This window comes from Lepus europaeus, chromosome 2 (assembly GCF_033115175.1).
Source record: "Lepus europaeus isolate LE1 chromosome 2, mLepTim1.pri, whole genome shotgun sequence".
Lineage (NCBI taxonomy): Eukaryota > Metazoa > Chordata > Mammalia > Lagomorpha > Leporidae > Lepus > Lepus europaeus.
Window position 1 is genome coordinate 169,165,883 of NC_084828.1, and position 11,802 is coordinate 169,177,684.

The 11,802-nt window shown below is 50.7% G+C and overlaps 1 pseudogene; it reads left to right on the top strand.

Annotated features, from left to right (window-relative positions):
* The first annotated feature begins 8,043 nt into the window (after positions 1-8,043).
* Positions 8,044-11,504, top strand: LOC133752207 (large ribosomal subunit protein eL42-like; annotated as a pseudogene).
* The last annotated feature ends 298 nt before the right edge of the window (positions 11,505-11,802 follow it).

Consider the following 11,802-nt stretch of genomic DNA (forward strand, 5'->3'; position numbering starts at 1 on the left):
ACATGGGACACCCAGATGAAACTCCTGGCTCCTGGCTTTCATCTGGCCCAGCCCTGGCTGTTGTGGCCATTTGGAGAGTGAACCAGCAGATGGAAGATCTCTCTCTCTCTCTCTCTCTCTCTCTCTCAAACGGAACATCAACACTCAGGGTGGCTGTGTAGCTCATGTAGATCAATAAGTTAAACTCTGTCAAGCACTCAAAATAGTGTCCACTACCTAAAATGTTATTTGGTATTAGCTATTGTTATATTATCATTAACAAGAGAGAAAAATCCTAAGAAATGGCCAGATGACAGCTCCTTTGGAGAGAACAAGCTGATGGAGGAAATCTACACACGGTGTAGAACTGGGGCCCATAAGCGTTGCCAGCATCGCAGGCAGAGGCTTAGCTCACTACGCCTCAGTGCTGGCCCCCTTGATTTCTTTTTCTTGCCTAATGGCTCTGGCTAAAACTTCCAGAACTATATTGAATAAAAGTTGTGAGAACAGACATCCCCGTCTGGTTCTAGATCTTAATAGAAATGCTTCCAGCTTCTTTCCATTCAAAATGATGCTGGCTATGTGCTTGTCAGTGCTTGCCTTTGTTGTTATGAGATGTGTTCCCTTTAAACCCAATTTTTGAAGGATTTTTTTTTTAATCATAAATGGATGTTGTATTTTATCAAATGCTTTCTCTGCACCCATTGCCATAATTGCATGCCTTGTAGCATTTGTTTTGTTGATGCAATATGCAGCCTCTATAGCTCTTGCTGCAACAATGTTGCATAACAAGGCTCCCCAAAACTCAGAGGTGCAGGACACTTGGCAATACTTATTTTTTGGCTGGCGCCGTGGCTCAACAGGCTAATCCTCCGCCTTGCGGCGCTGGCACACTGGGTTCTAGTCCTGGTCGGGGTGCCGGATTCTATCCCGGTTGCCCCTCTTCCAGGCCAGCTCTCTGCTGTGGCCCGGGAGTGCAGTGGAGGATGGCCCAAGTGCTTGGGCCCTGCACCCGCATGGGAGACCAGGAGAAGCACCTGGCTCCTGGCTTCGGATCAGCTGGCTGCAGCGGCCATTGGAGGGTGAACCAATGGCAAAAAGGAAGACCTTTCTCTCTGTCTCTCTCTCACTATCCACTCTGCCTGTGGGAAAAAAATACTTATTTTTTGCTTTATAAATTTATTTATTTCCATTTTATTGGCAATACTTGTACATGTTTGTGGGCTACAGCATGACATTTCAGTACTCGTGTACAACATGTACTGATCAAATCAGAAGAGTCAACAGCTCCCCTTCTTTGGCATTATTTTATGATTGGAGGCCTGGAGCGTCTTCCTTCTATCTGTTCATACACACATGCAGGTCACCATGAACTACAGTCTCCCCAGTAGGCTACACTAGAGGAAACTTCTTCCTTCCACCTAACTCTGACTTGGTGCCCATTCTCCAAACCCAGTGCACCTGCAGCGCCACAGCAGCCAATACAAGCTTGAGGGGCCAGCATCTGGCGCCGCTGTTAACGCACCACCTGGGATGCCGGCTTCCCTCATGCAAGTGCCTGGTTCAAGTCCTGGCTACTCTGCTTCTGATCCACCTTCCTTCTCATGTGCACCCTGGGAGGCAGCAGAGGCTCAAGTACTTGGGGCCCTGGCACCCACACAGGACACTTGGCTAGAGTCCTGGAATCTGGCTTGTGCCTAGCCCGGCGGTTGTGAGTACTTGGGGGTTGAACCAGCACATGGAAGATCTGAGTCTCTGAAACTCTCTCCACCATTCAAATAAAATGAAGAGAAACACAGTAGCCAAGATGTGGAATCAACCAAAGTGTTTACCGTTAGGGGACTGGATAACGCGCTCGGCCGCAGCACCGGCCCCTCTTCTCCCCGTTCAGTCTGGGTTTCCTGCCTGGTCTCCACACTCCATTCAACGGCGACGTCTTTGGTTGGCCTCCTTGCTTCGGTGCTGATAGTGAGCTGCTGGGCTTCAGGGTGGAGTGGGAAATAGATCTCAAAATCCTTCCCTGGGGTCAAAATGAATGAATCAAGAGGAATGAATGAGTCCTTTCGGAGCCAACAGCAGGCCAGGCACCTGCTACGCCACTCTTCGTGCCACATTCGGTATTCCCCAGGCATTGTCTGTTTCAACCTGTTCAGACCCGGAGGCCTCGGGGAAGCAGGCAGGCGAGGAGCAAGGTGATCGGGATATAATTTTCTCGCTTGATACACAAAGACCATTCACGGCAGTACCACTTATTGTAGTCACAATCAAAGGGACCCCTGTTGAAATCTAAGCCCCAATCTTCAGTTAATAGGTTTTTCAGCAGAAAACTTTTCCTCTTAAGCCCCTCCTAGCTCTTCCACGAACCACTTAGGAACAGCGTGGTTTGTGGTCCTCTGCACGTAGACACACTTTGCACGTAAAACATTCCTTTTTATTTTTTTATTTTTATTTTTTGACAGGCATAGTGGAGATAGAGAGAGACAGAGAGAAAGGTCTTCCTTTTCCATTGGTTCACCCCCCAATGGCCGCTGCGGCCGGCACACTGCGCGCTGATCCGAAGGCAGGAGCCAGGTGCTTCTCCTGGTCTCCCATGCGGGTGCAGGGCCCAAGCACTTTGTCCATTCTCCACTGCCCTCCCAGGCCACAGCAGAGAGCTGGACTGGAAGAGGGGCAACCGGGACAGAATCCGGCGCTCCAACCAGGACTAGAACCCGGTGTGCCGTCGCCACTAGGTGGAGGATTAGCCTGTTGAGCCGCGGCGCCGCCCCAGCATTCCTTTTTAAAGAAAGAACATTACTCTCTTGTCATTTCTTTAAGTGCATAGCCTTCATGATCTGTGTTTACCTTCTCCACTTTTGCTAGGGGTATTCCCTTCCCTTTGATTTTAAGAAAACAACTACGCAAGAGTAATGATAATTGGCAACTGACCTCAGCTGGATCGCCAGGGGTTTATCCTGGGAGTGGTGGGAAGAGGGGTGAGACAGAGAATTCATACCCGCCCTCCAGGGGGGAATGCCACTCCACCCCAGACATCACTGCCAGCTGGGAATCAAGCCCAGCGTTGGCACAGCTTCTCTCTCGGCACAAGTCAGGAGAGCAGACGTTTTCAGGTACAAGTCAGTAAGTTTAAATGTCACCAACTGTGGCAGCCAGGAGAGACTAAGCTGTGCTGTAGCAACAAATAAACTACAAAGTAGCACTGGCCCAGCACATCAGGAAACGAGAGGCAGGCTCACGGCTCAGGGAACCAGGATCCCTTCGTTCTTGTGGGTCCCGGGGCTGCAGTGCGGGAGGAGGAGGAGGGAAGCTGTACACCTGCTGTTAAGTGCCGTGGCCGGAAACGAAACGTATCCCTGGCCCTCAGTGCACTCAACAGACGAAGCTGCTGGAGTCCAAGGCGAGGCAAGGGAACAGTTGGATAGTTGATGACCATGCACGGCCATTACCATAGCAACCACTTATAACTAAACAGGGTAGGCATTCGACTTTGGTGGTTAAGATATTGCTGGTGGGGCCAGAACTGTGGCACAGCTGGTCAAGCCGCCAGCCTCTGTGATGCCGGCAGCCGGTATGGGTGCAGTCCCAGCTGCTCCACTTCCGATCCAGCTCCCTGCTAATGTGCCTGGGAAAGCAGTAGAAGATTGTCCAAGTCTTTGAGCCCCTGCACCCACGTGGGAGAACCAGATGGAGTTCCAGGTTCCTGGTTTTGGCTTGGCCCAGCTCCAGCCATTGCAGCCACTTGGGGTATGAATCAGTGGCTGGAAGGTCCCTTTCTCTCTGTCTCTCCTTCCCTCTCTGTGACTCTGCTTTTCAAGTAAATAAATAAATCTTTAAAAAAAAAAAAAAAAGACATTGCTAGAGACACCTGTACGGGAGTATTGGAAGGTTTGAGTTCTAGTCCCATCTCTGCTCCTGATCCCAACTTCCTCCTAACACAGACCTTAGGAGGCAGCAAATGATGGCTCAAGTAGTTGGGTCCTGGCCACCACATGGGAGACCTGTATTGACCTCTCAGCTGCTAACACTGGCCTGGCCTATCCCCTGATGTTGTAGGCATTTGGGGAGTGACCTAGCAAATGAGTGTGCCAACCCCCCCCCCATCCCTTTTCTCTATCTCATTGTCACTCTGCTTCTCAAATAATAAATTTTAAAAACACTAAAAATAATAAATTAAATGACCTTGCCTATTCCCAGCTAAGGGAGAGAAGGATCATAGGTACAGTTCATTTACATTGACTCAACTGAATGAGAAAAAAAAAAAACATACACACTCAAATATTCAGTAGTGCACACAATCCTGTCTGATATTCTGAGCAAGGAACATATTCCCTGGAATGAGGCAGAAGCCAGACACATGGGGCTGGCATTGTGGTGCAGTGGGCTAACCCATCGCTCACAGCACCAGCATCCCATGTCAGAGCTCTGGTTCGTGTCCCAGCTGCTCCACTTCTGATCCAGCTCCCTAATAATGCACCTGGGAAAACAGTGGATGACGGCCCATGTACTTGGGCCCCTGAAACCCACTTGGGAGACCCTAACGGACAACCAGGCTCCGGGCTTCAGCCTGTCCCAGCTCCAGCCTTTGCAGCCATTTGGGGAATAAACCAGCAGATGGAAGAACTCTCTCTCCCTCTCTATCACTCTGCCTTTGAAACAAATAATTGAAGAAGAAGAGGAGGAGGAGGAGGAGGAGGAGGAGGAGGAGAAGGAGAAGGAGAAGGAGAAGAAGAAGAAGAAGCAGAAGCAGAAGCAGAAGCAGAAGCAGAAGCAGCAGCAGCAGCAGCAGCAAGAGACATGAATCTCAGGTTCTTAAGTCAGTCTTGGTCATCTCAGTAGAGTGCCAAGGCCAACACATGCTCTGTGTTCAGTGACTTGAAACTGGCCACAGTGGGAATGGACACACCATGGATAGCAACAAATACTCCACATCAAGGTTCTTTATTTCTGCTTCTTGAGATGTTTCTAGTGTCTAAAGGTACGGATTTTTTTTTCACTTAACAGTGAAGCTTAATTGTTAGCCACTTTGGTGCTCAAAGAAACACCAAGCTTCCTACATCAGAAGAAAAGTCGACTCCTTGGGGCTTACATAGAAAGCCAGTTTAGTGAGTTTAGCCCCCTAGTGTAACATTTGTATCTAAAGTTACTTTGTGATTGAGCTCTGGCTTTTTTCAAACACATCTTCAAGGTATTCAAAGGTGACTATGTGCTGACTTAAGACCAGAGCGGCAGGGCAAGCTGTGGCTTCTCCATGAACCAATTCCTGTACTAACACGCAGGTTCTGGGACAGCCAGTGGTTCATTTGGGTGTCAATCACTGGAAGTCTGGGCCAGATTGAATTAGGGTCAGGAGTTGTATCTTGATACATTGAGCCAGCACACACCCTGACTGGGGTCCAACATGGCTGCTATAGCCACAATCGGCTTGGGATTGACCAAGAATGGCAGCGATGTCTTGGAAGGAGCACTGGCTCCCATGGGGTGACAGGGCTCAGAGGGCATGGTGCAGGACTGCTCTCCAACCCTAAGACTTTGGATCAATCATTTCACTACTCTGGGCTTTGCAGTCTTCATGTCAGGAGGAGCGGGCTGCTGGTGGGTGACTTCTTATCCCTACTGGGGCTCATCTCTGTCTTTGTTTACTCTCGCACAGACGGACAGACTGAATGCCTGCACACCGGGTTGTTGAGGCTTAAGCAAACTAAGCTTAAGGGCACTGTAATAAAGAGAAAATATAAATATTATCATTCATCACTGAAGTTTAGAAAGTGACTGACATGCCAGAATTACACTGACATTCTTCATGCTTAATAATAAGAATAGAGGCTGGTGCTGTGGCTCAGTGGGATAAGCCACCCCTGGCAATGCTGGCAATCCCATGTTGGAGAGCCAGTTTGAGTCCTGGCTGCTCCACTTCTGATCCAGCTCCCTGTTAATGCACCTGGGAAAGCAGCAGAAGATGGCCCAAGTGCCTGGGCCCCTGCACCCACATGAGAGACCTGGATAGAGTTCCTGGCTTCAGCCTGATCCAGCCCTGGCTGTTGTGGGCATTTGGGGAATGAGCCAGCAGACAGAATACATGTCTATCTTCTCTTTCTCTCTCTCTCTCCCTCTCTTCCTCTCTCCCCTTCTCCCTCCTTTTCAAAAAAATAAACCTTTTTTTAAAAAAAGGATAATAGAACAACAGCCTTCAAGAGAGATGAATTTTCTATCTAGAACATTCAAAGACAAGGTCAACATACAAAGATCAATTCATAAGTCAGGAGATAATTTATACATAAATTGATTCTTAGAGATTGAAGGATCCATTATTCAGTCTGGAATTCTGTGGGTCTTTCTCTTGTTGGTTGTAAATATTAAAGTTAGAGCAATAAAGAGGGGCCGGCTCTGTGGCATAGCGAGTAAAGCCACCGCCTCAAGTGCTGGTATCCCATATGGGTACAGGTTCAGTGCCGGCTGCTCCTCTTCTGATCCAGTTCTCTGCTATGGCCTGGGAAAGCAGTAGAAGATGGCCCAAGTCCATGGGCCCCTGCACCCATGTGGGAGACCCGGAAGAAGCTCCTGGCTCCTGGCTTCAGATCAGCACAGCTCCAGCCGCTGTGGCCAACTGGAGAGTAAACCAATGGATGGAAGACCTCTCTCTCTCTGTCTCTACCTCTCTCTGTAACTCTGTCTTTCAAATAAATAAATAAATAGAAGAAGAAGAAGAAGAGCAAGAGAGAGGGAAGTGTGCTGGCTGCGAAGTAACCAGAGGGATGCTCCTTGGTCAGCACCTGTACTGCCCTACCCCCAGCCCTTAATCACTGGGTCATCTCTCAGGGGTGGAACCACATTAGCAAAAGTCAAGAGAGACTGATGGGGAGCCGGCGCCATGGCTCACTTGGTTAATCCTCCGCCTGTGGCACCGGCATCCCATATGGGCACCAGGTTCTAGTCCCGGCTGCTCTTCTTCCAGTCCAGCTCTCTGCTGTGGCCTGGGAAGGCAGTGGAGGATGGCCCAAGTGCTTGGGCCCTGCACCTGCACGGGAGACCAGGAGAAGCACCTGGTTCCTGGCTTCGGATCGGTGCAGCATGCCAGCCGTAACTGCCATATGGGGAGTGAACCAACGGAAGGAAGACCTGTCTCTCTCTCTCACTAACTCTGTCAAATAAATTTTTTTAAAAATTATAAAAAAAAAGAGAGACTGATGTATTAACCAGACTATTACTCTGTTAATTTTCTTTTGTTTGTTTGTTTGTTTTTGACAGGCAGAGTGGACAGTGAGCGAGAGAGACAGGGAGAAAGGTCTTCCTTTTGCCGTTGGTTCCAATGGCCGCTGCAGCCGGCGCATCGCGGTGCTTCTCCTGGTCTCCCATGGGGTGCAGGGCCCAAGGACCTGGGCCATCCTCCACTGCACTCCCGGGCCACAGCAGAGAGCTGGACTGGAAGAGGGGCAACCGGGACAGAATCTGGCGCCCCAACTGGGACTAGAACCCGGAGTGCCGGCACCGCAGGCGGAGGATTAGCCTAGTGAGCCGCGGCGCCGGCCACTCTATTAATTTTCAAGGGGAGTCTTAACCGCTGAGAGGCTGAATGTCTGTATTTTTGTTTACCAGTGGGTTCTAGATACACAAATGGTGCCTTTTATAACAGAAACCCCAGATTACAGAAGCTCAAATAAGACAGAAGTTTCTCTTTCCCATAACAGAAGTCTGAACACCTGCAGCTCCAGGCTGCCGTAGCAGACCCAGTGTGTCATCTACGATATAAGCTTTTACCTTTGTGTGCTGCCAGCCTCGGCCTGTGGTGTCCTTTCTTAAATGACCTTGAGGTTCAGGTTGAGGGCTGGAGGCTTATCTTGATGTCCACGGCCCAGGCAGCGGTCAGGAGAAACTTTCCACTTACTGTTCATGGGTGAGAGTCGAGTCTCGTCACCAGTGTAGCTATGAGGGACACTGCAAAGTGTAGACCCTGAGCCAGGCACACTGATATACCAACAGCACAGGAGCTCTGGTATTAAGAAGGCGAGGGACGGGATGTTGAGACAGGTGTTTCTGCGGAGCACATTGTAACCACAAGGTGGTTGCATGAGCGAGCACGGTTTGATTGATGATCGAGAGGGCCGGCAGTCAAGCCTCACTGTGAGGATGACTCAACAGGGTGCTTGTTAAAATGCAGGTACTGATTCCGAATTTCCGAGGTCACGATGCAGGCTGTACATTTACAAGCGATGGAGAGAGAGAGCTACAGAGGCAGACAGAGAGACCTTCCATCTGCTGGGTCGCTCCCCAAATGCCTGCAACAGCGAGGGCTAGACCAGGCCGAAGCTAGGAGCCAGGAACTCCACTGGGTCCCCCATGTGGGTAGCAGGGACCCAACTCCTTGAGCCGTCACCACTCTGCCCCAGGAAGCTGGGATCAGAAGCAGAGCCCAGATGCTCCCATATGAGATGTGGGCATCCTGAGCCATGTTTTTTTTTTTTTTTTTTTTTAAATAGGAGTGTAAACATTAAAAAAAATTACTTATTTACTTGAGAAACAGAGATACAGAAAGAGAGAGGGAGAGACACAGAGAGAAAGAGAGAGAGAGAGAGAGAGAGAGAGAGAGAGAGGTCATCCATCCGCTGATTCACTCCCCAAACGGCTGCAATGGTGGAGCTGGGTGGATTCAAAGCCAGAAACCTGCAGCTTCTTCCAGGTCTCCCACTTGGCTGCAGGAGCCCAAGCACTTGGGCTATCTTCCACTGTTTTCCCAGGCCACAGCAGAGAGCTGGATCAGAAGAGGAGCAGCCGGGGCATGAACTGGCGTCCGTATGGGATGCTGGCACCATGGGTGGGGGCTTAGCCTCCTGCTCCATGGTGCCGGCCCCCTGAGCCATGTCTTACTACTGCACCCCACGCCTGCCCTCAAATTGCACACCTCGAACAAGCTCCCCATCGGTGCTGAGCTGTGGGCGGCGTCTTCAGCAGGTGCTCCTGCAGCAACACTCAACCTGGTCCGTGCTTTCACTAACAGTCAGAGGGAAGCCGCTGCTGCAGCCAGCGCAGCACAGAGGGGCGGGGCGGCAGGTGCTTCGGGCACCTGGGTTTGGGGAGAGAAGGACCCACTACAGCAGCTTTCTCCTTCCAGAAATCTACCCCGGGGGCAAACTGCAATCCCCTAAAGGGAGCAGCTGGGAAAGAGGACTGGCACTTAGGAGAAAGCGGCTGCCCCGAGTGCCAGGATCCTGACTCACAGCTCGGCCTCTTGTCCTGTCTTGCAGAACAGACCTTGGCTACACTCAAGCAAGACTTAAGTTCTGCACTGCCTTGGGAAGTACCCAGGGATGTATGTCGCTGGGGTGGGGCTTAAGGCCCCAAGGTAATCACCTTCACCACTCAAGGGAAAATGCAAAACCACATCTAACCTCTGTGCTCTGAATTCTAGTTAGCCCCAGCGACTTCTTCAGGTCACAGAGGGCACTGCTTTGTGGTGAATGTGGGGGCCCACCCTCCCAGGGACCCACCCTCCCAGGGACCCTCCCTCCCATTAACTGCCCACTTTACCAGGGCTGCACAATGAGCGACGTATGGGCTACCAATACATTGCAGTGAAGAAAAGTCACAAGAAGATTATAACAAATGCGCTATTATTTTAAATATTTGCAGTGAGTCAATTCCTAACTTGAAAACACCCACACAGATGCAATGATTGAATATGCACAGAAGGTCAAGAGACTAAGTCCGAGGCCCCTTTGCAACTGTGAGAGCAAAACCAGTGAGTCCCTTGGCATCTGTGAGGCCGTAGGACTGGACACCCCCAACTCTCCATGCGCCCCAGGGACCTTGCTCGGGCTCAACAGCATCAGCTGCTGTCATTCCAGTATCCTCTCCTCCTTTCTTCCTCGCTCATAAAACCACAATTTCGTTTCAGGGACGAGGTGATGGTTCAAATATACAGTCTCCCGGGCTCCCTTCTGGCTCGTGGCGGGCCAGGCGCCTCGTTCCTAAACAGTGCGATTTGGGCAGAAGTCCACTGGATGAGCTCAGCAAAGTGATCCTTTTAAAGACAAGGGCGGGATAGACTCATCTGACACACGGATTTTCTTCTTCCTGTTTTCTTGCTTTGAGCATGAATGTGGTTCCTGGAGGTGCAGCTGTGAGTGTGAAAGCCGAACGCTAAGGATGGAGACAGAACGCCGCAGGAGAGCTGGGCTCCCCGTGGCACAGTGGATTTGTGGTCTGAGTCTTGAAGGACACCCTGGGGACTCCCTGCTAGAGGAGAAAAGAATGCCCCCTTGGCCAGCGCCGTGGCTCACTAGGCTAATCCTCCTCCTGCAGTGCCAGTACACCGGGTTCTAGTCCCAGTTGGGGCGCCGGGCTCTAGTCCCAGTTGCTCCTCTTCCAGTCCAGCTCTCTGCTGTGGCCTGGGAAGGCAGTGGAGGATGGCCCAAGTGTTTGGGCCCTGCACCCGCATGGGAGACCAGGAGGAAGCACCTGGCTCCTGGCTTTGGATCAGTGTAGTGTACCAGCCGTAGTGGCCATTTGAGGGGTGAACCAACAGAAGGAAGACCTTTCTCTCTGTCTCTCTCTCACTGTCTAACTCTGCCTGTCAAAAAAAAAAAAAAAAAAGAAAAAAGAATGTCCCCTGTGGGACTTAGTGCACGAGCTCCCATCTGCACGCTTTGTCCTCCCTTGCACCTTCCCCAGCTTTGTCCATGACACCAGGTCTATGGAAAATGGCCCAGTGTGAGAGGCAGAGCAGTGGATGCCAGCGGTGGTGATGAGCTTCAGCTGCCTGGTCAATGTGAACGGCACGTCTCAACCTTTACGGACCAACAGACCAGCACGGCATCTTGCTCAAATGCAGACTGACTCAGCGGTTTGTTGGGAGGAGCAATTACCGTGGGCCCCGAGTGCCCCTAGATATTTTTGCTCTGCACGACAAAAACTAGGGCCTGACCACTTGTTGCCAATTTGTAGGGTTATTTTTGCAGACGGCGACACTGGGGAATGAGGTCATCTTTCCCTCCCCTACCTCTGAGGCCCCAAAACAAAGAGCAAGCTTGCTTATTGCTCACTATAAAAGCAGTGGATCCCCCAAACTCAGTACTCCCCAGCTGTGATGCACACCCAGCATCTCCTCCATCTGTGGGATGTGGGGGGATAGAGAACAGATGCAAATTAGCATCATGCCCAAGCTGATTGCTGTGGTAAGAGTAATAAAACCCACTTTCCACGCCCATGATGCTCCACAAATGTGCTGAACGTTCCTAACACCCACTGGGCCTTCTGTAACAAGTGTGGCAAGCACCAGCCCCACAAAGTGGCACAGAGCGGAAGGGGGAAGACTCTCTGTATGCCCTGGGAAAGCGGCGTTCTGATAGGAAGCAGAGTAGCCACAGTGGACGGATTAAGCCGATTTTTCCAAAACTACAAAGAAGATCGTGCCGAGGCCTGAGTGTGTGTAGCCCAGCTGCAGATCCTAGAGAGCGCCGGCTACCAAGAGATGGAAGCATTTCGAACTAGGAGGACATAAGTAGAGAAAGGCCCAACTGATCCTGTTCTAATCTTCACCTTCTGCTTTGTTATGAAGACAATAAAATCTTTTTTCCTTAAATCTTTTTTGAAGAATTGTTAGGTAGGAAGTCAGAAATTGAGCCTATGTGCGTGAGAAAGGCCTGAGGACCAGCACCCACTGCGGGAGCTCCAGAAGCTCAGATACTTGCACTTCAAAGTCCTGCCTGGATGCTGATGACCTCCCAGGGGGTCTCAGCCCCTCCCCCCAAAGCTCCCAGGAGAATTCTCTCTCCAGGACCAGATGGGTGACCTGACCTGATAACATGGGGCAATAAAACTTTCTCAGAT